The 25201-nt window shown below is 42.3% G+C and overlaps 1 protein-coding gene across 1 annotated transcript in view; it reads right to left on the reverse strand.

Annotated features, from left to right (window-relative positions):
- The window catches only part of LOC124997446 (acid-sensing ion channel 1-like), a 49804-nt gene that overhangs the window by 18595 nt on the left and 6008 nt on the right, over window positions 1–25201 (reverse strand). The gene's annotated exons all lie outside the window — the stretch shown is intronic.

Consider the following 25201-nt stretch of genomic DNA (forward strand, 5'->3'; position numbering starts at 1 on the left):
TTGTACAGTTGATCTGCTGTGGGTTGGAAGCCGGCCAGCAAGAGTCAACGTGGACAGCGCTGAGCTTTTGTTTAGCAGCCAATTTGACCACCTGGGACTGCATCCCAATGGAGGAGAAAGAGAACGCCGTCACCCTCATTTTTAAGAAAACATCAAAAGACAGGTAGAGGCCCAGCTATCCTACTGGGGAAGAGCACCTTTACGCTTCCGTGCTGCTAACAAAGTCCTCTTTCATCAAATGCCTTTCATTCAGCTATTCCCAAAATACCACACGGCAAAGGTGGGACGAACCACAATTAATGAATGCATTCATTGCAGGGTCTCCTGTCACTTTCTGGTGCTGTCGAGAGGGCGGGGAAACTGTCAAGAGGGAAAAAAGCCCTGCAGCTCTACCCCTGGAGTGAACCTCCTCCGTGTGACAAATTTCACACTCTGCTGAGAGAAATCCGCTGAGGCTTTAGGTTTCTCAGCCTGTCACATACTGTCACTGGATACCAAGAGATTAATTCATTTTGTAGATAATGCACGTAAGCAACTATAACTCCTAAACACGCAGCAATTGTGCCGTCACTACCTGCTCAATCTGAAAGCGACGAGGAAGGTCCAGCCTGTGAGGCCAGATAGCAGACACACGCAAGTGTGTCCAACTAAATAAAAGTATAAGACAATGTCAAACTAATTTAACAACCTTGGGGTATAATAAATTAATACAGAATGAATGAACTGCATTATACAGACTTTACTGCGACTATTAAACAACATAAAACTGAACGCCTTGTCTCTTATTAGTCCTCCATCAAGAGTTTTATTAACGACACAGACAGCGGTCAAATTATATCAGAAGCTTTAAAGTCTTTGGATGAATGCTCTTTTCCTTTTAAAGATACAGTTGGATGAGTCGAATATTATGCCCGATCCCCCAGGCCAGCTACCACTTCTCTTTAGGAGAAACTGAAAGAAAAAATATGTTACGGTACGCTTGTCAAGAGGAATGAGGATCAATCCTCTCTTATTTGACTCACACCACATGCATTTCTTTGTGTGTGTCGGGGGATAGCGGTTGGTGTGTTTACTGTAATGGCTACCCCGCTGTGTCCCATCACAGAGAAAGGGACAGCAGGCACTACCGTAAAAATAACACAAAAAACACCTAAGATAGAAAAGTTCAAGAGAAAATCAGATCAGCTTCGGTTGGTGTGTCAGAGTCTGTGTTTGAATGACAGGGGCTATGATCTAATGTCAGCAGAGATAAAGCAAACCATCTTCTGCTGTGGAGATAGCGTGTGGCTGTTGCGTTTAAGAGTAAGAGCTACATAAGCATTTATAAGCCAGTTTATTGACCTTCATCAACACACATCTGCTTTACACCTACATTTCTTGGCAGATATCTATCCAGTCACGTAATTGCCTGAGTTATAGACTTTGTCCATCAGTTTTTTTCCACACACAACATACACTGTTTGCACTTTGTTTATTAAATGTGACACAGAAAAGGTGTGATTTTTCTCATGTAGATAAATCTAATTAAAACGTGAACCAAGCACAGATGTTAACACATGACGAGTTCAAATAACGTTCTCAACTTAATAACACGGGCAAGAAGATTTTATACCAATCCAGCTGTGGGTTTGCTGGATGAGTGTGCCAGGATATACATATACCGTACGACCTCCTCAAAGATGTGGACCCTTCGCCTGAAGACAGATATGTTATTTAATGAGCCGAGCAGTTAATTATCTGGTTTATCTAACCCGCTAAACACCTCTTGGTTCATTTTGATGTCATGTGAATGTTTGGTCACTCATAATGTTGGGTCGACATACACTATGCGCATGTTTACGGTGTTACTTGCATCTGGTACAACTACCATTATATGGCTCAGATTGACCATGATGTCACAGCAAGTGTCATCTCCGTGGTTACGGCCACTGAGTGGCAAAAAGTGACAGATGAGCTAAAACTAACTAAAACCAACTTAAACTGAGGCTAATACACTTTTCCAAATAAGGGGGTACTCTCGTACAGAGCCATTGCTGTGTTGTATAAAGTGCCAAAAGGTCATTCTTTAGTATGTTGTGTATTTTCCTGGTGTTGAAATCAGGTCTATGTAAATATCAACATAACTGATTTCTGGCCACATGTTGATGTTCGTGGACCATTTGTTATTTGGAAGTTCGTGTGGATCATTGTCAAGTCCAATTGTCCTTAATTTAATCTGATAATCCAGGTTTCCACATCCCCGGTCTCGCTGTATTTACTGCTACATGTCACCATGTTTTTGACACTCAGTGGGCGTGGCCCCGGGCGGCAGTGACGTCAATCGAACCCTCTATATGATTTCTCCTGCTTCAGTTAAAGATGCGATCAAGATGAGAATTTGGTGTAAAGAAACTTTTTATGTGTCATTCCCTCAAATTAACGAGAAAATAAGAAACACGACCACTCTCACACACGAAGAAAGCAAAACATTCAGGCTAACGACCACATCTGCACTGTCAGATCAGTCACAAAGGAAATCAAAATAGTTTTGACGACTGGTGGCTCAAAGCTGTAAACGGCTGTGAAAGTCACAGACGTATGTAAATGAGAGTGTGAAAGACTGGCTGCAAAGGGAGGTGGCACAACTGTTTGAAGAACAAATTCGGAGATAATTGGACTGTAAATATTATTTAACAAGAGACGTAAAAGTTCGGGGGTTTACAAAACCGGCATACTGATCTGTGAAAAACAGGAAAATGATTTGTGTTTGTCAATGATTGGCTACTTATTTCTCATATTTCTTCCCTTTTCTACTCTGTCGATTTTGTGTTTTCATTTTTACAGGGAGCCGGTTCATTTTGGAAACCCTACTGAGCTTAGAGCGAGAGAATAGTGTCAGTGGAGGGTCAGGCTTGAACCACCTCTTAACAAGCTGAGGTTTCCATGGTGACCTACAAAAAGGCTAGCGGGAGGCTAACTGCTTGTTTTAGACAGAGACTCACTCCAAACACAAGATTGTGCTACAGGTGTCTTTGAGGTAGGAATAAAGATCAAGTAATTCACTGTCGGCTCAAACACGCGGCGGAGCTAATGAGAGGAATCGGCGCCTTGTTTTTCCTTATTCTCAACAAACACGACGCAATCAAATGATGACTTGATGAGCGGCTCACAAATCAGGGGAGAAGAAACCCACAGCGCTCTTTTCAGAGCAGCATCTGCATATTGACATTTCACAACTGCATGCGAGGCTCCAGTTAAAGTGAGGCACGCTCGAAAAATGCCAGAAATATATTCAACTTGTACTGGAAACACCAGTGAGCCTGTTATTGCCAGCAGTGTGAAAACTGACTCAATACTGCTGAGAATTGGATGAGCTCTCTGGAGGGTAAGGGGAGGAGGAAAGCAGAGAGTTTGGAAACATATTACTTGTTGTCCATCAGTAATTTTATAGCCCCGGCTGCCTATAAAGTATTCCCCTCAGCAAAGCCACAACTGACTTTAAACTGCCTTTCAATAGTACTCCTCCATTGACATTCTCGGAGAGTCCGACAGCAGCAGTTCAGAGTTTTCTTGGTTTGTTCATATATCTGAACCCGGAGAAGGTCGCTTTCAGGGCTGGAAATAAACCATAAACATATATAAAGAAAATGTCACATTTTCCTTTTCCCTTTTTCAGCTATGCTAAGTGGTTATTTGAAGATATAAGTTCACTGCAATGCAATAAGGATTTGGTGGCTCAGTGGTTACTCACAGAAAGAGGACCCTGAAGGTGCATGTAGAGGTACACTATAAGTCATGTCCTCTCTGTGACCCTGAATAGGAATAATCTGGTATAGAGAGTGAACAGATTCAGAGCGCTTATGTGGAGCGTCCTCCACAGCCTGCATGTTAATCTTTGAACACCTACACAGTTTTTAGTCTCTACAACTAAACAAAATGCCACATGCACCAGCGGGGCGGGAAACTACACACGTCTTGCTGTGCCAGTTAAATTCAACCTGCATCTCCTCCACCTGCAGCTGTTTATCTGACTATCAGAGGTCTTACATCACACCTGCTGCTTCATGTGTCACCTGCACTCCATTTAAACACCTTCTCGCCTTTGATGCTACGTAACAGCATGCTGTAAGATGGATCACTGTCGGCGGGTACGTACGGTACACCCGTAACTTGTCTCACTGAAGCAAGCAGCAACAGAAAACCAACCAAAGACTACACTCTACTCAGTGCGTGTGTGTGATAGCGTAGCCTTAGAGGTGCAATCAAGGTGGGCTAATGTAATTATGTAGCAGATTGGCACTGGTGTCTGTCAGTCTTTGTCTAAAGGTGCAGAAACACCAAACAGACGGGAGCTGAACTTGAACACACCACAGAGACTACAGCTGTGTCTGGAAGAGCTACTATTAAAGGCGGTTTAGGCGTCTGTCATTTTGACGCCGCAGCTACGGCGACAGTCCAGACCTTGTCCAGACCCGAACACAGTAGCCTGACGTGCACCTTCCCAGAAATATATGATGATGACTGCAAGAGCTGTGATTGGTCTGCTCGTTAGTAACATGCTTCTGCTTTAGTATTTCTGTCCGCTTCTCCGTCTCCAATAAAGATGGACCGCATCGAGGAGAGGTTAAGTGAGGACGCTCAGAGCTGTTTTGGTTTGTATAACTTGTCTTACTTGGGTGAATATTTCAGAAACAAAACTTAACCCAACTGGCAAATAAGAATAAAAAAATAAGTATTATCTAGCAAAACAAAATAAACAATGTAATCATAAAAAAGTTACAGAAGTAGCCACTTGCATAGCAACAGTGGCTTGGATCGTGTCGCATGGCGTTTCCTTGTCCACTGAGGGTGGGATGTAAACGCCAACACCCAGGAGTACGTCTCCGTCCGCCCTTAGAGTCCTGAAGCTGGGCACAGACGTACTGTTGTTTGTATGATCCCAGGACACCACTTCTCACGAGCACATACAGTCCATCCATCTTGCTACCAAAGACCTCACGTTCCCCATGAGCACAGACGGCACCTTCGACCTGAACCTCATTCCCCGCTCCTCCACCTCCTACTCCAGCCCCGGCATCCCCAGCGCTGCTTCTTCTGAAGTTCAGCAGGAGTCTCAGGCCTCACTCGGGGCAGCTCAGGGCTACACGGACGGCGCTAGCAGCTGATCTCAGGAACACGGCACCAGCCGGAATAATTTAATTCTCCCATGTGGATCCCATGTACATGGATTTCCAGGCCAGGGTTACCTGTATATTCTGCGACAGCACTCCTCTCTGGATTTGCTTTTGATCTTTGCTGCAAACTGACCCCACCTCTTTCATGCCTCTCTCACTGGCAATATAACAATATCATATAACAACTACAGTGACCGACATAGTTTTCTGCTTCTGTGCTCTTTTTTATTTACAGTAACGCTGAACTATTAATACTTTAAATGCTGGCTCTACCCACTCTTTTGATCCATTACCAATCTCTCATGTATCATTGCCTAGTGTCTCACTCTTGTTTGTATCATGTTTACATACAGCATGTACTTTATGCTTAACCCCACTAGTTAACTCCACTCTGAGGCATGCTTTGGCGAGCCGTGGTTTTAAAGAAGATAGGAGAAGTGATATATAAACACAGTGTTTGTAGATAACCTTGCTAAATAATAAATTGGACACAATAGTACAGGCAACAAACAGCTGTTTTGATGTGAACAGTCCATTTTTATAGCACACATTTCTACTATAACGGGAGGAAAAGCACAGGAGTAAATAACAGAGGCTCTATTTCAGTGTGAGCCAGAACCCTGGAACAGAATTCCTTGTCATTCATTTTATTATTTACACCTGCGCTTTTCTTACTTTGACTTGTCACACTGACCTCTAAGTGCACCATTTGTGTCAACTGCGAAAGGTAATGGTTTTAATTATACCGACTTTATTATTGTGAGAAAGGATTTTACAGTGGCTTTCTCTCCGTCTTTTTTTTTCTCCCTCCGTCTCCTGGTGAGTCTCAGTCACGCTCGGCTATTCATTATGCACCCCCCCCCCCCCCCCCCCCCTTTTTTTTTTCAAATCTGAACCTGTGCAGCCCACTTTCACAGAGTGGAACTCATTTGTCTGTCTTCAAATGCTAATAGAACACATAATGAATGCCACTCAAAATTATCTTCTCTCGCTGATATCGGCGTATAATTAAAACAACACTGCCCTTAATAAGGTGTCAGAGGTGATAACACAGGGCGCTGATAACTCTTTAAAGACGCACACATACACACACGCATGCGCCCAATTACTCCCTCGACGCCAAGCAACAATAGAGTTATAATGAGAGGGACCATCAGGCCAAAACTAATTTCCAAGTATAAAGACAAAAGCTCTGATTACTGAGTGGCCTTCCATAAGTAGGTTATTGTCTTTAGTTATTTACGGTTTTAATTAACCTTTTCCCCCAAGCACCTTATTTTTATTAAGCTTTACTCATTTCTATAGCTAATTGCAAATAACGATCCTTTTGTATTGATTATTATATTTTTCAGCAGAAACATGATGACGTGAAGTTAACCTGAACGCTACTGAGCTTTCAAGTAACTTTCAGCTCATTGTTTTGGTTTGTTGGTGCACAACTTAACAGGTTAGGTTCATTTCTGACCCTCATAGTGTTGTGGAAGCAAAGCATGATCTGAAAGCACAGTGATATAGTGACATAGTGAAGCATTTAGCAGCTAAAGCACTGGGTATTTCGTTCAGGAGTTAGTGGAGCTGGACTGAATATTGGACTTAACATTAATCGACATGCATGTCCAGAACCCATGAGGGAGTTGGTTCAGACTCGTAGGGAATTATGGCATAAAAAAAAGTTTTTAGACATCAGATATTACAGCAAAATAATTCAAAGTGACTGAACAAATTAAAATAGAATAGAATAGAATAGAAAATACTTTATTCATCCCCTGGAGGAAATTCTAGTGTATATATATATATATGGGCTGCACTAGCATGTTAATATGAATTACCGTGTGAAAAACTATGTACAATTGAACAATTTACAAATTAGCATTAAAGCATTTAAACAGTGTGCACCAATAAATGTACATGAGAGCTGTTCTTTTCTGTTCTGATGACTGGAAAGGTTTCGATTTCTACCTCCTTGAGTCTACATGTGGAAATATTTGGCAAGACAGACGGTCAGACCAGTATCCTGCATGGTTGATCCCTGCCATCAGTGTGTGTATGTGTGTGCGCATCCAGCAGACTGGACCAGTAACATAATCGCCTAATAACCAATAAATAATAATAATGACAGCTCCAGATTTTTCCAAGTGCATTATAAAATGTTTACATTTAATGAACTGAAATTTTACAAAACTTTTTATGAACTTCATGAAATTTCTTAAAAAAAAAAAAAAAAGTGCAATTGCAGCTTATTGCTGCCATCTGCTGTCCCCAACTCTTACTAAAATAATGTGAACCCTGGTGGACAAATTAGGAATAGGTGGCGATTTATTGAAAAATTGTAGGTAATGCCTTTAATGTCAGGGGTCTTCAACATTTTTCAGACCAAGGGAAATAAATAGGGACCCCCTTCCTACTGCACGTGTTCTATATTAAACTCGGCCTAGTGCTATTTGTGAATAAACATTGTCATTATCATTTTGCATTTAACATTAAGCTACTCAAATAACACACCGGTTCAAACATTAAAGTTTTTACGGCCGTGCAACTGCCGTAAACAACCATGCGCACACATCTGTATCCTTAAAAGTGAATCCCAACTTCAGATAAAGATAATATCTGAGTATTTCCGAATCTTCTCTAGTTTTCGCTTACCCGGTTTATTAACTGCAACGACAGGTGGTTCGTCGCCACCGGATCGGTCGAAGAGGGATTTTAGCCTCAGTTAGTTTGTTGGTTGATGGGAGCGAGCTGCACTGTTAGCTTCTCTTCTGCTAATGTTGCAGCGTGCATCTGGGATTTCCCCCGGCCTCGTGATTGGCTCAGCAGCGATAGGGGCGGGGCCTACTGTGTACAGGAGGCTTAGATAGGTGTGGCGCTTTGTGTGAAACTGTTGAGACAGCACCTGTAATGGCTGAATGAGTGAAGTGCTGACTGAAAGATGACGTCATTCACCTCCATTTAACCCTTTACTAAAATATGTTGCAATCATGTTAATATGTATTTAAGGACATTTAAATTCGTGGGGCGAAATTGTGGGGAAGATTTTTAAAAAATATATAAAGATATATAAAGATACCTAATCAACCAAAGATTTTGCGACCCCCCCGCAGTATATACAACCACCTTGTTGATGTAATTTTCGTACTTTGCAAATTGATTTTGTGGTCCAGATTGGAGCTTCTATATAAAACTGAGTCTGAACCAGACGTGACGTCAAGATTTTCTGAAATTAAGTCATCAACTGCATCACTTTGGAGACAAACTCTTCAAGAAATAGAACCTGAGGGTGTAAATAAGTGAGCGCCTCTCTTCCATGAGCCTTACTTTCTGCTGCTCTGACTGAAAACATATTTTCTGCTCCTTTAACTGAGCACAGAAGTGCTTTCGAGGTGGAGGAGGTGGAAGAGTAGCTATCCCAGCAGGGTCTTCGGGGGCAGACAGCAGCGTCTGCAGGTGGTGGACACTGACGACTGGAGGAGCATAATAAGTCGCTGCTGCTACTTTAAACAGGTGTGTCCCTGTCAACCAGAGGACACAGGCAGAGAGAGAGAGATAACAACGCGCCTGACAACTCGGTCACATATTCAACTTTAGCTCTGCTCCAATTATCAGAGCAGCGAAGTAACAATGACCACCAGAGAGTAAACAACGAACGCTGAGTCAATTTACTTTTTCAGATATAGCTGTCATTCCCAAGCACGGCCACACACCACATTGACTGATCCCCTCCATTGTGGTCCGCTCTCTGAACATCACTCACTAAGCAGTAATGTCTGCTTTACCTAACGTCACTGCGTGGCAGCATGACTGATGGGTTTCACTTCATTTCATTTTAAAAAGAGAGCCGCTCTGCGTCATATTTACTCCGACTGTGTGGGAGGTTAAAAATGTTCATTTATCCACGTTTGTAATCCAAGGAAAAACGGACAAATCTTTTCTCTCTGCGTGTTTTGTTCTGTCGATGCTTTTTTCTCTGATTAGTCCATTGATCTGGTCTGAATCAGACAATGAATAATATTTCATCATCTGCATATACTGTATGACACAAGCAAGTCTAAATTACATCTTCGTCCTCTTCTTCCAACAGAACCGAGTAAGGAACAGACTCGTCATTCATTCCAAGTTGGTCTATTCTTACATTTCCAAACCGTCATGTATCTAAACCAGTTCAACAATTCTTCAATGTCTTCAGAAACACAATCCCCATTGTGTCCCTGCAAAATGGTATCTCAGAAATATAAATATATAATATAAAGGTGGTGTTTCATAAGCCCTATAAGTCTGTAGAGACAAAACAACAATAGGACTATGCAGCTAAGCTGGTATGTGAGGCTTTATGTTGGCCTATGTCCTCTTAGGTGAAAGAAGTAAAGACCTATACGGGAGCTGTTTTCATCTATCTATCTATCTATCTATCTATCTATCTATCTATCTATCTATCTATCTATCTATCTATCTATCTATCTATGTGACCACACTTCATGTATCAACACATAATATTTGAGTGTTTGACATTCTTCTTAGTCGACTAGATTTACTTATTTTTGTGCACAAGCTCATATGATGAGGAAATTACACTTTACGTGCATCAGTGTCCCAAGACCAACTCCATCTGTTATGTGTCAGTGAGGCACTAATTGGTAATAGTCTGTATTTCAGAGGTCAAACCTTATTATTTCACCTTGCTGTCCTTCTACCACATAGTTTGAACATCAACCTTTTTATAAGGAGAAATTTGGAAGGAAAAAAAAATACCTGATTGACACAGAGGGCATCCACAGCCTCCCATTAGTAGGCAGCACATTCTGAATTTACATATTCTTAGGTTACTGTGTCCCAGACTATTGGGCGCCTTGTGTGCTAACATAAGCTAATAAGTTTTCTGTATGTGTATGTGACATGGTTATATGATAGGATTCCACTTTGAGCCAACTGCAGGACATCCATGGACCTCTCCCTTTATCTTTTACACAATTTCCTTGCTCTCACAACCCTTAAAAGTTTTAGCAAGCATACATGACTTGCTGTCTCACTTCATGATCATCTATCCGTCACGCTTTCATTTATTCATCTAACCTTGTACAATTTAATCACCTCATTAAGCTGGTTCCACTTTATCAACAGAAGAAAAACTCCCATGTCCTCCAGGGTCTTGTCAAACAAGGTGCTTTTCGCAGAGGTGATGATACTTGGTTAAGAACCGACTCTTGAGACGCAAAGCGTGCCTCTGATTGGACTGCAAAACATGAAAGCAGCAGGAGTTATCTCTAGACACTGTGGTAAAATTAGGCTGAGCGCACAAAGACAACCATATATAACAGAGAGTTGAGGGGAATGAGTATTACCGTACACCTTCTACAAACTGTGTGGAAAATGCGATTGTGCCATTTTGCGTCAAAGTAGCCGTTTCTTCACAAGGTTTTCCTCACATAAAAACTGATGAACGTTTTACTGATTTAATGAAAGAGGACATTTCACAGCATCATTTGTAATTGTGTTGTGATCGAGCAGCAACTTTACAGGAGAATTAAACATGTTTACAACCTATATAGACGGCTTTGTTGTCTATAATTAATTTCACCATTCGTGACAAATATACAGGGGTGGCTCAACTGTTATATGTCGATATTATGTATTATATAATTAGGAATGGGCCCCCTTTGTTGGACTGGAGGCTTCCCTCACAGCCTTGGTATCACCTGCAGTCTCAGCTCACGCTCCACCTCTACCCCATCTTTGAACAAAGCCCCATCCACATATAAAGCAACTCACCAGTCGTTGCTTCTTAACTGATAGCTGGTCTCTAGTGGGCGTTCTAGGCACCGGATGCTTTGATAACCCTCTTCTTTATATTCCCCACACCAAATGTTTCTGGATGAAACAAGCCTGGAAAGTCTGAGACATCACTGCTCTGTCTGGGTACCACCCTGGTGAATTCAGTGTTGGAGACCTGAAGTCACTGGTTTCACTGTGACTGGCTGACGATACAGTTCAGCTGTATGAGTCATCACCTAAAAGTTGAGATTAGATCAACTTGGTACCTGTTAGTTTATTCCTGCAGGTCCAGCCTCTTAGCTGGGAGTTAGGCATCGCTAGGTCACGACAAGCTAACAAAACTTCAAGAATTCTATTAGTTACATTAAGCAATGTGTGGTTAGCACTGATTGCCTCAAAGCAAGAAGGTTCTGGGTTTTCTCCAGGTACTCCTGGTACTTTATCTCCAGGTACTCCGGTTTCCTCCCACCTTCCAAAGACATGTTCATTAGGTTAATTGGTTCTAAATTGGACGTAGTGAGTCTGAATGGCTGTCTGTCTCTCTGTGTTAGCCCTGCGATAGACTGGCCTGGACACCTGTTCAGGGAGAGTCTCGCCTCTCACCCAGTGACAGCTGGGACAGGCTCCAGCCATTACATTTTAGCTCTGTTTCCCTCCCCACCGACCCCTCATTCAAACATCGAGCTCCTTAACCACTGTAACAGTCACACTGTCTCCACCTGCTAATTGCTAACTCTGTTTGTGTGTTGATTGACGGCTAGCAGGTGGCGTTAAGTCAATTTTTATAGTTACTTTGCAGCAAAGCGCTGCGTGGATACAGCACTGATGAGAGCACACTAAAACAGAAATGATGTGGGCTGTAAATGGTGACAGCGAGATAATGGAGAACAGGGGTTCCTCCCTTGAAGTAACCATTTAGCCTATTTAGCCGATGTCTATATTGATTAGCAGCTCTGAGGAAAAGTTTCTTTTTCAAGAAGGACCTGACTATAAAGGCCACACAAGGACATTGCTACAATAAAAAAAATGATACAAACAGGCTAAGAGTAAGAAAATGAATTACTCAAAATATAATTATAGGATTTTCAGCAGAGGGCTCTGAGCACACGTAGGAGCAAGTCTCTAAACTCAGTAAAACTTGTCTCTTTCAGCAGATACATTTGGATGAATCATGCAGCACTTAATGAATAGGAGACTTCATTCAACATGTTTCCTTGGCAGACATTTTTTTTTTCTCTTTTCAATTGAGTTAATGAGTGCATTTCAGGAATTATTTATCGTTGTTGAACAGCCTGGCTAACCATTTTGTCCCTCCTCCTTCCTCTCTCCTCCTCCCTGTCACCCCGTAAATGTCTTTCTATCCGTCTCCCGTGCGCTCTTCTCAGCCTTCATTGAATTCTGCACGGAAAGCCCGAAATGTCATAATGATAATCTTCCGAGAAAGTGCAGCATCCTCCGGAGCCAAGGTCTCAACAAATCAACAATGCCCAACCACCACAAGCTTTCACCCACAGTCGGAGAGTTCACACCAGCCAGAAAGCTCTGGCTCCCGTCTCTTATTCACCCCAGACGTGCCATTACTCGCCGTAGACGCATTAAAAAGGAAAAACAACCGAACGCAGTCTGTGGTGGGCCAAGGCAGAGCCATCGCTGGTTAACTGATTAGCTCGGTGATTGCAGTGGAAATGCCACGCTGAGGTTGATATAAAAGTGCAAAGGCACATCCAGGAAATACTAATCAGTCTCCCGGCTGTTTTCCCCGGAGGCTGCTGTTGTGAATGCCACTGCCGTCCGCATTTGTATTTTATCTGTGTGTAGGTGTGTGTGTGTTTTCGTATTGTTTGCAGTACCTGTGTTTGATCTCACCGGCAAGAAATCTCGATAGTCTGACAATAGTAAAACCCTCTAATATGAGGAGAGAAAAATTTGGGCCAGATCTTCCCGCGTATTAAAGCGAAAGACTCATTACAGCAGCGTCAGAGTAAGGCACGCAGAGAGAGACGCCTTTGTTCGAAGCCTTCTCATTATACTCCTAATTTATGTTCTAAATAATGCCCTCAGCTCTTTCATCCTTTTGTCCTTGCCTCGTTCAAACTGTTTTTTTTTTTTTTTTTTTTCCCCTCTGCTGTGCTTCACACCTACAGTGACTACAGTCTACATCCTCACCTGTCACTACAACTGCTCCCATCTGTCTTTTCTCACTTTGTCCTGCCCTGCGTCCATTTCTGCGACCTCATTATAAACAGAGGCCGCGTCTGTTTGCGCACAGCTTTTGTGCACGGACACACATACTCACAAACGGAAGAAAATAATAATTTTTTTTTTCTGACAGTTTGAGCCGAGTCTAAACCCCAGTAGCGGTTTGAGTCTCTGTCAGTGCTGTGTGTACGGTACGGTAGCGGGATTATTTGATTGTTTACAGCTTTGGTGCTTGTCTGCTATCAATCAGCTCTGTTTGCGGCGCTTGCTCCCCTGATGATGCAGAATTATTGGGAACTGCCGTTTGCGTGTGTTTGCGAACTGAATAACCTACTTTAGCCACGTAAATGCGTGTGAGTATTCCCCTTAAATTCCTGTTACACGGCTTCATCTTTTCTTCCACTCCGTTGGGCAGTATGTCATATATTATGCATCTGGTTGTTACTGTGCTTCATTAAAGCGATATCACATTCAACCTGAGTGCAGTATTCAAATCCAGTGTGTCGCGTAGTCGTGGCTGCATTCTTACATCAAGTGAAAACGTCTTGTGATAGTGACTCAGTCTGGCATTGAACTTTTTTGATTTTAGTTTCACATCAGCCATCAATGGGTTTAAACAATGGCTGCCTGCACAACATCAGCATTATTTTAACCATTATCCACCTAATAAACCAACGTGTGTAAGTGGAAAGACTGATTATTATGAGTAAAAGTACCAAAACAAGCATTTAAAATCCTACTTAAAGGCAGTTGTGAAGATTTTTATTTAAACAAATGTGTATTAAGTCACTATCATCACCAAATAAGATAACAAACATCATATGAAATTCTTCACATTTACGCTACTACGAAATGTCTCTATTCATAATCCTACATAATCTTCCAACAGAGAAGCTAAGAGGAGAGTACGCTACACCTTCACACTGTGTTTCCCAAACTAAGAGTCAGACCCTCGATCTCTGATACTTGAGGGTCTTCATCTCTAGTGACCTCAAGTGAACCGCAAACACAGAGAACGTGGTCAAGAAGGCCCACTAACGCCTTTATTCCCTGAGGAGGCTAAAGCAGTCTGGGGTGAGCCCTGGCGTCCTCGCAGCCTTCTGCAGGTGTTCGGTGGAGAGTACTCTGACCTCCTCCGTCACCTCCTAGTTTCGGGAACTGCTTGGCTGCGGACAGGACGGCCCTGCAGAGCGCGGTCCGAACAGCACAGAAAATCAGTCCCTGCAGCCTGCCATCCGTAGAGGACGTTTACAGCAGCCGGTGCAGGAGTAGAGCGGCCTGGGTCGTGGGTGACTCCACCCACCCAGCAATTCAATATTCAGCCTCCTCTCTTCAGGGAAGACTCAGATACATCAGGGCCAAGACGTCAAGGCTCCAGCACAGCTTCTGGAAACGTGGCCCACTACTGCTCTGGAAAGGGGATCTTTGATCTTTTAGATGGCACAAATATGAAAAACTGAAATGAAAAACGTCTCTTTGGTGGAGGAGCAAATAAGTCACACAACATCAGTTTCAAAGGGCAGAACGTAGGAAATTCTTCTAAACGACGCAGAGAAACGACTGGCTTAGTCTTTAAGTGTGCCCTGGACCTCAAAGGCTTATGATTTATTCTGCCATATCTTAATCTGAAAAAGCTAGAAACAACAGCTTTCTGATGTAGTAGAGTGAAATATTTTCTTCACAATGAGAATCGCTGACTTTTACTGTATGAAGTGTACACAGCACAGCACAAACATTCTCATAGAATTACGTATGCAATAAATACTGTGTGTGAAATATTATAACACATAACTAATCAGTTACTTTTCTCTTCTAATTACTGCCCTGCCCTGTGTCACATCTAACAGCAGGCTGTGGAAACGCACAATTAGCCTGATTTTGAGTCAGGCGAGTACGGAGGAGCTCAGCGGACTGAAGTGCGGCATCATTCCTCCTCCCAAACTCCATCCAGCAGGCTGAGTCACAGCTAGCCCTTTGCCAGGCTGCCTCCAGCCCACACAGAGCCTGGCCCTTAAGTCACCTGCACTAATCCTCAGGATAAATAAACCATGTGCAGAGCAGTGCAGCTAACTGGGGCTATTTTCAGCCCCGCTGTGCACCCCCACACCCCCAACCACCCCCTCCTCCTTCTTCCTTGGTCTGGAATGTCTTCATAAAAAGCGTTTCCCCCTCTCAGGCTCAGGCAAATAGAGCGTAGTCAAGCGGCATTACTGATCCGTCTCGAAACCAGCTGGAGTCATGGAGACGCTGTGTCCGCCCTTTAACTGTATCGTCATAGGACGATCTATTAAAGATGCGCAGTTTGGTTTGGGGGCATTTACATAAGTGATTAAGTGTAATACTGAAAAAAAAAAGAATTGATTAGCCTGTTACTGTGATGGAACAACTCATGATGCTTTGAAGCTCAGTGATTGCGGACGATGAATCTCAACTTGCAGCAAAAGCCGTTTTTTTTTTTTTTTTTTTTTGCATTTTGCTCCCCTGTCGCAAAAAACTGCTTCCATCCCGCTCTCTCGTTTTACCTGCACTTAATGATCCCTAAACGTCCCCCTGCTCAAAACAAAAACTCTCTGCGAATCAGACTTCTCAAAAAAGCGCACCACAATATAAAACAAATGGGAATGAGGAACGGGTGAGGGAAAAGAAAAACAGCAACGCCATTTTCCCTCTTGGCTAAAGTGTACTGATGAAATGAAAATTACGGAAACGCACTTAACAATTCAGTCATGACGACAAAACATCATGATTTGTTGGTGAAGAATAAAAAAAAACTGGCATCCAAAAACATCCAACAATCTGTGTTGGCAGTAGAAGACTGTAACCTTCCTTGGACTAATCAGATATACATGCAAAATAAGTTTAAGATTTAACTGCAGCTCTTTTCATTACATCATCTCGTTTAATGTTTTAATGGCAGCCAACTGGAGAATTAGTGCCACCAGCTGCGTGCACCCATGAATCAAGTCCTAAAAGTCACACTGATGTATTTTTATGGGAATTAGATTATAATGTCCATTTGTGTGGACACATGGCAAATGAGGTCTTCGCCCTGTGACACAACAGCGAATGACACGCTTTTAATTTAACACGGCCTCACAAGTTACATGCATAACCACTTACAATGGCTTAATCCGCATGGAGTGAGGTGAACGCTTATTAAGTTCTCGTTTTAAAATACGTGCAATGAAACTACACTTGACGCCTCCTGCTGTCCCGGGCAGTCGCACTGCTGACAGGTGGCTTTTGTGTGTCGGATTACTCTCCATTATGAGCCCCGGGCATTTTCAGTACCTGCCGATCTAGGTAATGCGGTTACTCTCAATCAGCCTTTGGAGTTTGTCAGCAGTAAATACCCCGCATTCAGCACTATGGGGCAAATGTTAATTTAATCCTTTCTAAGTGTGCTCATATGTTCATTACAGTGCTGATCTGGGAATACATTTAAAAAGAGACTTCCCCGTGTTTAATATCTCAAACTATATCGTATTCTCTAATATGTTTTTTTTTTTTTTTTTATGTTCATGGCTCCCGAATCGGGAAAAATGGGGGTGCCAAGGGAGCACAGACAACAAAGTAAAGGGCATGAGAGTGAGGTGGAGAAAGGGAGAAAGGGAGAAGAAGAGAGAGCATGACATGAAATCATAATGAGGGTTGTCATGCCCAGGGGGTTGATGTGAGGAACGCACTGCATAGGGGCTGGGATGAGGGAGGAATGCAGAAAGATGCAGAAACAGAGGGGGTGGGGTGGGGGGGGGGCATGCTGTGACTGAGAGGTGACATAACTTTGCTGGCTCAGCACATATATCATGTGACAGGTCCGGCAGACGGGATGCAGAGAGCAGCTGGCGCTGACCAACAAGCTGCTGGGCGATGTGGGTGGTGGCTGCGCTCCACATCTGTCGCTTCGGGCCACAAAACCCCAAGGAAATGCAAGCCTAAGTATTTTTCTTGCCAAGGGAAAGATGGGCTGCCCTCCAAGAGTCTGGTAGCTCTCCAGCTTCCAGGACGGCTAAAAGTTGTCACAGAAATCTGAGCTGATTGTCACCCTCGGGGATGCTTTTAGAGGGTTCAGGTTGGGGTTTAAAACTGTCACTACGGGAGCTTTCACGGACATAAAAAACGCACAGAATGGGTTTACCGCAGCAATCACAGCAAAGAACTGAAATTGTGTTTGGGATTTCAGGGGAGAACAAAGATTGTTTTGTGTTCTAATCCATCCCTGGAGACAACGCTTTGCTGTTTTCTGGTATCGCAGACATCTCAGCTTTTCTACCTTTGGTTACAGCCAAGTTTGAAAACTGATTTACTGAAACCTGAAAGCATTTTGAGAGATGTAATCCATAGCCTCCACATATCTTCGGTCGTTTTTATTAATTTACAGCATTTACAGTCAATGCTGTGTTATACAACATTTAGTAGTGTAATAAGATGCAGAATATACAGTGAGCAGGCTGAAATGTGCAGAAATGGTCATTAAAGTTTTAGATAACTGTATTTCTCACAAAGGCTTTCTCGGTGCTTTGCAAATAACAAACTGCAGCAACTCTCACACCACCGGGCTGTCTCCTGTCTTCTCTGAGGCAGAGCGTGTCTTACATTTTGTCTGCAAAATCTACAAATGCATGTTGCCTTCTTGAGACGTGACAGCAGTGATCAGAGTACACAAATTACAACACAACAACTGCTACGATGGTCGCTCGCAAACACACACACACACGCATCCATTCCCCGGGTAGAGCTGTCAAAGCCTGACATTGACAAACAAAATAAAGGGCCAAGCGTCAGACCAAGGGAAGTGCTCATCAGAGTGGGACTCTCACTCTCTTCTCCTTTACTGGAGTTCACCGATGAGTGGGTTTTTAAAACAAGCACAGTTTTCTGTCTGTTACAGAAATACCTCCGAGTCCAATTAGCAGCGATGATTCTCCTCAACGGTTGAGGGGCGGTGGGGGAGCGCTGGGTGCCTTCGATAACTCCTTAATAACTGCGGGAGCCTTTATTCGTTTTTCTCAAAGTGTTGCTGTGACTGAAGGAGCATGAGGATTGTTCACATGGGTCCTACTGTGCTTCCCGTTCACTGGCTAATACGTTTACTGGTTAATGAAACAATATAAACTGCATCCTCTCCAGTTCTCTTGATTTGAAGCTGAACAATCTTGTACAATGTGTTAAATAAGGGGTCTGCAACGGTTTCCCCAAACTGATAGAGAAAATAAGTAGAGACCCCGTACCTACTATATGTGTTCTATATTAAGCTCAACCTCATCATCATTTTGCATTCAGTATTAAGTCATTCAGTTTTTTTTTTTTTTTTTTTTACATGCACTGTTAGCTTCTCTTCTGATAATATTGCAGCATGCATCTGGGATTTTAGCGGGGGACTGAATACACATAGTGTGTAATATGCGGCCTCGTGATTGGCTCAGCAGCGATAGGGGCGGGGCCTACTCTGGGAGGCTTAGATTGACAGGTCTCAGCTCGTGCGGCTCTCCGCGTGAAACGGTGCGCTGTTGAGTGAAGTGGTGACAGAAAACGTCTTCTGCCTTCATTTACCCCTTTAATAAAATATGTTGGATTCATGATAATGTTTATTTCATGAAATTTAAATTTGTGGGGGAAAACTTATTTTGCGACCCCATGCGGCTCTTTCGGTCCTCTGCTGCGTCTCTCCGTGACGAGCGGTGCGGGGCAAGGACGCTGATTAAAGTCGTTCACTTTTTCACGCTAACTGCCTCAGAAAAGCGATAACTGTCCAGTCAATAGTAAGAAAAAAAACATCCACGCAACAACTGAATGACATTAAATGCCACACTACTCACACACATGGTTTAACACATAACATCCAACAAAAGCACTCAACTCCCACAGTGCATTGCAGCACATATAGTCTACTGCTCGTTATCGAGTATTTGATTCAAATGTGTTTTATTTTAGTACGTTAGGTTTTTTTTTTTTTAATATAATTCTAAATTTGAATTTATGGTGATCTTGTAACATTAAAATAAAACGTGTTGAAATAAAAAGTGTTTTTTTGTCGCTCAAAATATACGTCACAACTGCCGATGTGCGACACCCGTCCTCAGGTCCAGCTCGCTATTTATTGGACTTTTCAACCGCAGGTAAGCCAACCGTGGATAAATCCCTGTTATTTATGCATAAATACAATATCGTTTTCTCTGTAGTAGTTCTTTCATTTCATAAATTCAACACACTATAGTTTTTTATACATAGCATAGAGGTCTTCATTTTAGTTGTCAAAGGGGTTTTGTGGCTCCCAGTGTTTTCTTTTCTGTGGAAAACGGGTCCGAATGGCTCTTTGAGTGTTGAAGGTTGCCAACCCCTGCCATAGGGGAAGCGAACCTCCTGTTGAAGACCTATGTATTAAAGAAATGGTTTGGCATTTCAGTAATATTTTAAATTGTCAATCACATGTCTGCCTTAGTAACACAAACAGATAAGTAAGTTCACCAACTTAGATTTCACGTCTCATTTTTTAACCTTTTACCAGCTGGTAGTTACCTCATCAGAATGACCAGTGAGTGGAGGGTTATGTGAATTAAACCGATGCAGAGGCTACAGAGACACGCTTGAGTTCAGCCCTCCATGAAGTCAATCACATGTTACCTGTGAGGGTTGATGCTACGTGTTGATGCTATTGAGGGTTCAGTCTTACACTGAAGTCATTATCTGTAGACAATGTACAAAAAAGAAAGTGACACCAATGATGTGCACGTGTGATTATTCCTTTATTAACTAAGTCTCTAAACTCCTGACAGCATGAATAGACTACGTATTAATATTCAACTCAGCTGATAGACCAATAACCCCACAAAGACTAATAAGAGTAGCATACATTTCTGGTACATTTCCCTAAACGAATCCCTACAACTGGTAGTACCGACAGAGAACCGTGCAGGAGCCTTTAACCAGCCAACGATTGAAGCTTCAGATTTAGTGCACAGACATGAAAGTGGTATTGATTCTCTTATGCACCTCCCAAGAAAGCAAATACATGAATTTCCTATAATGTAAAACAGTTCCAACACTTTGGCTCGAAAAATAATGACTCCTCAGAAGGTAAACATCAATTCAAGTTTTAATTAAACTCAAATACAAATTGTCAGAAGAAGTATCTGAAAACCTGCCAAACTGAAGCTTATAACCGAACACTTTTTCAGCAGAGGAGGGAATGTTACAGAGAAAAATGAACTCCTGTGACAGGATGACAATGCATTGTCAACTTTCCGTAGGCACCCTCACTTGGAAAAGTTTACCCTGGAGGCTTCTTGGGATTGCACTCTTTTGTTTTCCACATAGTGTAAAAAAAATATTTCTTAAAAAAGACGCGATCCTGTCAATTCAGTGGAGAAATGAATCTGTATTCTTATCACAAAGGGCTTGAAATAGTTTCTTATCGGCCTCTTTTCTTCGTTTGATCTTTTCACAAAGAACAGTCAGTTGGGATATACCTCTTTCCTTATTCATCAAGCACTTTGCAGAGAAACAATGAAAAGATTAACAATGCAATGCATCAAAGACGGTCTTCAAAGGAAATGCATTTTCCAGTTTTTCGGGAGCTGTGCGGTGATGCAGATAACAAAAGGAAGTTGAGAGGAGAGACATGAAGGCCTTAAACCTCTCCAGGGGAAACACCTTTCTGCCGCCACTACGTCCTGGCCAGACGCAATTACCTGAGCTCTTCAAAGAGCGGAGAAATCGCTCCATCACAGAAGACACAGTAGTAGCAGCTTGAGAAACAGGCCTGGACTCGGAGGAGCTGCATAAACTAACCGCTAGATAAATTATCCACCCCTCCAAAATTAGAAGAAAACACCAAAAGGTCAATAAGATGCTCGGGTGGGAATTAAAGTTAGAACCACGCACACACACATGTGTGCGTTTTAAAATTAAACTGCTGAAATGAATTATTGAGGCAGAACTAATCAAATGTGTGGAGCATGTGCTCACAACCAGAAAGTTGTCTCAAATCCTATCAAGTAAAAGTCATGATGCAATCTTTGGGTTAAGGAGAAGGGCACTCTGCTCAGCAAACAGCTACTGCATCATTAAATAGCCACACAGCCTCGACTTCTCACTTTAAGGGACTGTTTGTTCGGGGGCGAATTAAAAATTTCCACTTATTAACGTGTTTTGCAACTAGGGAGCAATCTGAAAGGTGACGTTGGCAAAAGTTCGAAGTTCAGAAATGGTCCTTGACAAACCAAGGGAGGGCACAGGTGTTACTAACAAGATTATTGATCCTTTCTGTTTTTCAGTCGACCATGAGAGTGTGACAGTAAGACAGCGGGACCCTTTGACTGAAGCAGCTAAATGGAACTCAGTCACCATAAAGTGTATTGTTTAGATCAGTGCATTGAAACCATTTCTGCTGCGAAAATGGTTTTTATGTGCCTAAAATACTAAAATTCACCTTTAATTATGTGCACAAAAAATCCCAATTACACACTTGAAGTGATAACAGATGAACAATATTTATTTTGAAGTGGCTCAACAGCAGATTTTTACGGGACCATCTCAAAAATACGATAATCTTGTTTGCGGCGGTCTTAAAATAATCCTGTTTCACTGCTTTGCCGGCACTCATAAGGTTTAGATGAAAGAAAGTGAGAATATATTTATCATGAATGCGTATTAAAGAGCCACACTGTTACAAGAAATAGTCTAGACCGTTTGGAAAGCAAAAACTGAACCAACTAAACAAAAATAAAAAGAATGAATGAGACATTATGAAAATGTTAAAGCTATATACAGAACATTATATGTTACTACAGAAGTATTCAATGCATTTATTTAGGACAGATTTATATCAGAGACACAACTTTAAATCTCTTTTTTCTGCTCTCCAGTTAATGCTAACTCAGCACTAGCTCAACAACGTCTCATTAAAATCAGTATAATGACCATTTCCATCCGCAGAGGAATAATTATAGCCCTATTTCACAAATGTCCCCAAACAATGCTACGCGACTTTACCATGAAGGAAACTCACACTTCCTCCAGGATTCAGGAGGAATCAGAAATATATATTTGGTCTCTATAACTAATTTTAGTATTTGTGACAACTAAAAAAAGGCAATCTGTTCTTTGAGTCACTGTCAAAGCTGACCAGTCATCACCTTAGCTAACGACCACCTCTTGGCTGTGTTTGTGATTTTGGTCCATTTCGGATCATTTTACGCACAAATAATGCCAAACTAATTTTATACCATGTATGTTGTCTGTCTGTAATTCCCTATCTGAGCCTGTCCCATCTACCATTGGTCGCCCTCAGACAGGTCACCCGTCTATCATAGGGTGAACACAAAGAGAAAAACAACAACTCATAGTCATGTGTATGCCCATGGTCAATTTAGAATCACAAATTTACAGCCTGTGTGAAGAACAAATTGACTAAAACAAAAGAGGGTTTGGCTGCGTTTTAAAGGTATTCACTGTGTCTATATTTTACAATACTTATATTTTATTCTATTTTATTTAAATCTTATTTTATTTAATCTTTTTTTTTTTTTTTACTAGTGGTTTTTAAGATTGTTCCTTTTGTGTGCAACCAAGCTACTATGAAAAAGTAATTTCCTTTGTGGCTCATTGCTGCCTATCTAAGTCTAAATTTAAGCTTAGTGTGAGGGGGAACGAGGTAGCCTGAAACAAAAGGCCTCAAAAACCTACCGCTATGACGCCAACTTTCTACTGCGTGCGTGGCCTTGACCGCACAGAGCTCTGTAAACGATCACAAGAACCCTGATGTGAAGTCTGAATTCAAAGAAGAGCCAAAAGACAATTAAACAAATGAAAACTTATCAGGACGGCCACTTGAAAGTGCGACCAGAAACCTCTGATAAATAACGCTCTCTGACTGTGCTCCTTCCGACTGCGTGCAGAGACGCGGCAACAAGGCGCCCAGTAGCTTTCGCTGGGTTTGAAGGAAAAAAAATTTAAAAAATGATACAAAATTGGCCCAAAGCAGAAACATCACTTCAAAGCTTCTTCAGTGCAGCAGCTATAGTAAGTGGCAGCGTGTAGAGCACCCACCCCTCCCACCCCCGCCCTCGTCTCTCTGGCCTGCACGTACAAGCCTGTTCTCAACAAGTTGACACAGACTACTCGCTGATAACATCGCTAGTAAAAATATAGTTGAAAGTAATGCTTTGCACCACTGAAATCTACATTAATACATGCTGAGAACAGACAGCTCATACACTACATACTGTACACTGTGGATATGTACGTCCTACATAAAAGCAGACTGTATCTCAACACCATCAATAGCATTTAATGGTAGTTATAGTGTAGCCAGCTGGTTATTTCTCTGAATCCTCCATGTGCTGCAGCTAAAGGTCTAATAACTTTCACAGTGAAATTCACCAGGAAATTGTTGGTGTGCTACCTCCTTCTCTCTGTTACCACAGGGCGTCCGGTGAAGCCGTTCATTGGCTGCTGTCCAGAGGATACGTTCCTCTGTTAGTGTTAGCGGATGCCTTTTCACACGAGTGCGCACTGCAGTAGTACTTTAGTTGTATTTCAGGACCGACTTACATGGCGGGCCTCATCTTCAGTGAAGTATTTCTGCACCTCACCTGTCTTCTCGGAGGCGTCCGCGTTGTTGCTGCCAGGTGATCGGTGACCAGTCGACACGGCGCTTAAAGCATCGTGGCACAGGGGTGAAATTGACAAACCGACTAGTCAGCTACTGTGTACAACCACTACTTGACGGATATTATCCACCACAGATGTCCACTGAAGATAAACGTGAATCTTCTTGGGGGGGAAAGACTCCATCCAGTCCACTCAGCGAGGTTTGTTGTGCGAAATGATCAATGTTCGGCTCCAAATTAAAAACCAAGACTGATGCGAGTGATTACTGTCCACAGGGTTTGGGCGTGCCAGCAGCAACAGCAGGGTTTTATGGGAGAGGCATTACAGTCAGGCAGCAGTACGTCTATGCTGCAGGGGGAAACTTACTTCTGCATCAGTCAGTCGGACATATATAATGTCAGTGGACTGCTTAAACACATTTCTTCCACTGGCTTCGCTGCATCCCTACTCCGCAGGGTTTAATTCTAAAGGACGTCTCTGATCGTCCTTGTTTCGAAGCATGAATAAAGAATAAAAAGGTGGATGTAAACATTTACACAAAGCCGCAGGGATTTCAAATAAGCAACTAAAGACCTTAAAAGCGGTGTTTGCATCATAAATTTCTTCAAGGACTTGCCGGCACAGATTCAAAACTGATTTTTATAGAAAGAGGAACAACATCAACACAGCCAGGGTCTCATAATGACTAATGAGAGGGAAAATATGAGTTTGTACTGTAAATGCATCTGCCTCCACTTGGGAACAAAGTACATACATGACCACAGAGGGACATGCACAGGGTCATGTTTTCACTCAGCAGCATACACAGAAAAAAACAGACACACACAGCAGGTATCCTGTGAAAATCACATGTGTTTTCTCACAGTTCACTCAGAGGTCAGGGTGGAGTTCATCATTCTTTAACCTGATGCTTCATAAATACATTATCCTGTGATTTATAATTTGTGCATTACGGTGTAATATTTAAACACCATATCAGAAGCACTTACCGTATAAAGCTTCTAATTTACCTCATAGATAATCCTATTAACACTGCAAAAGAAGAGATTTAAGTTTATTTTATTCAGATGGTATTGGTGCTATATTTGGTGCAACGTGTGCACGTGCAGGAGTGAATACTATTTAATAATGCTGCTTCAGTTTCAGCGGTCACGCAGCGATTAACTGGCCGAGGTTCTGGCTTTAGCCGTTGCTTAGTTCCCATCTGTCAACACCTTCAACGTAACGCAGTGTAATGGCTTGAATCATGGGCTGCTTGGTTTTATCAGGTTGGTAATTTGCGGTGGGAACAATCGGACAATTCACAATGCAGAGGCAGATAAAGACGCCCTGGCCTCCTCTTTACTATAATGTGGACCGAGACTGAAGCTTTTATTTTTTGTACTTCGCTCCCTTCTCGCTATATATTCTCAGCAGATCCATAGTGGAAGCGGAGCGCACATAAATATCCCCACTCATTTAACCCAAAT

This window comes from Mugil cephalus, chromosome 1 (assembly GCF_022458985.1).
Source record: "Mugil cephalus isolate CIBA_MC_2020 chromosome 1, CIBA_Mcephalus_1.1, whole genome shotgun sequence".
Classification (NCBI taxonomy): Eukaryota; Metazoa; Chordata; class Actinopteri; order Mugiliformes; family Mugilidae; genus Mugil; species Mugil cephalus.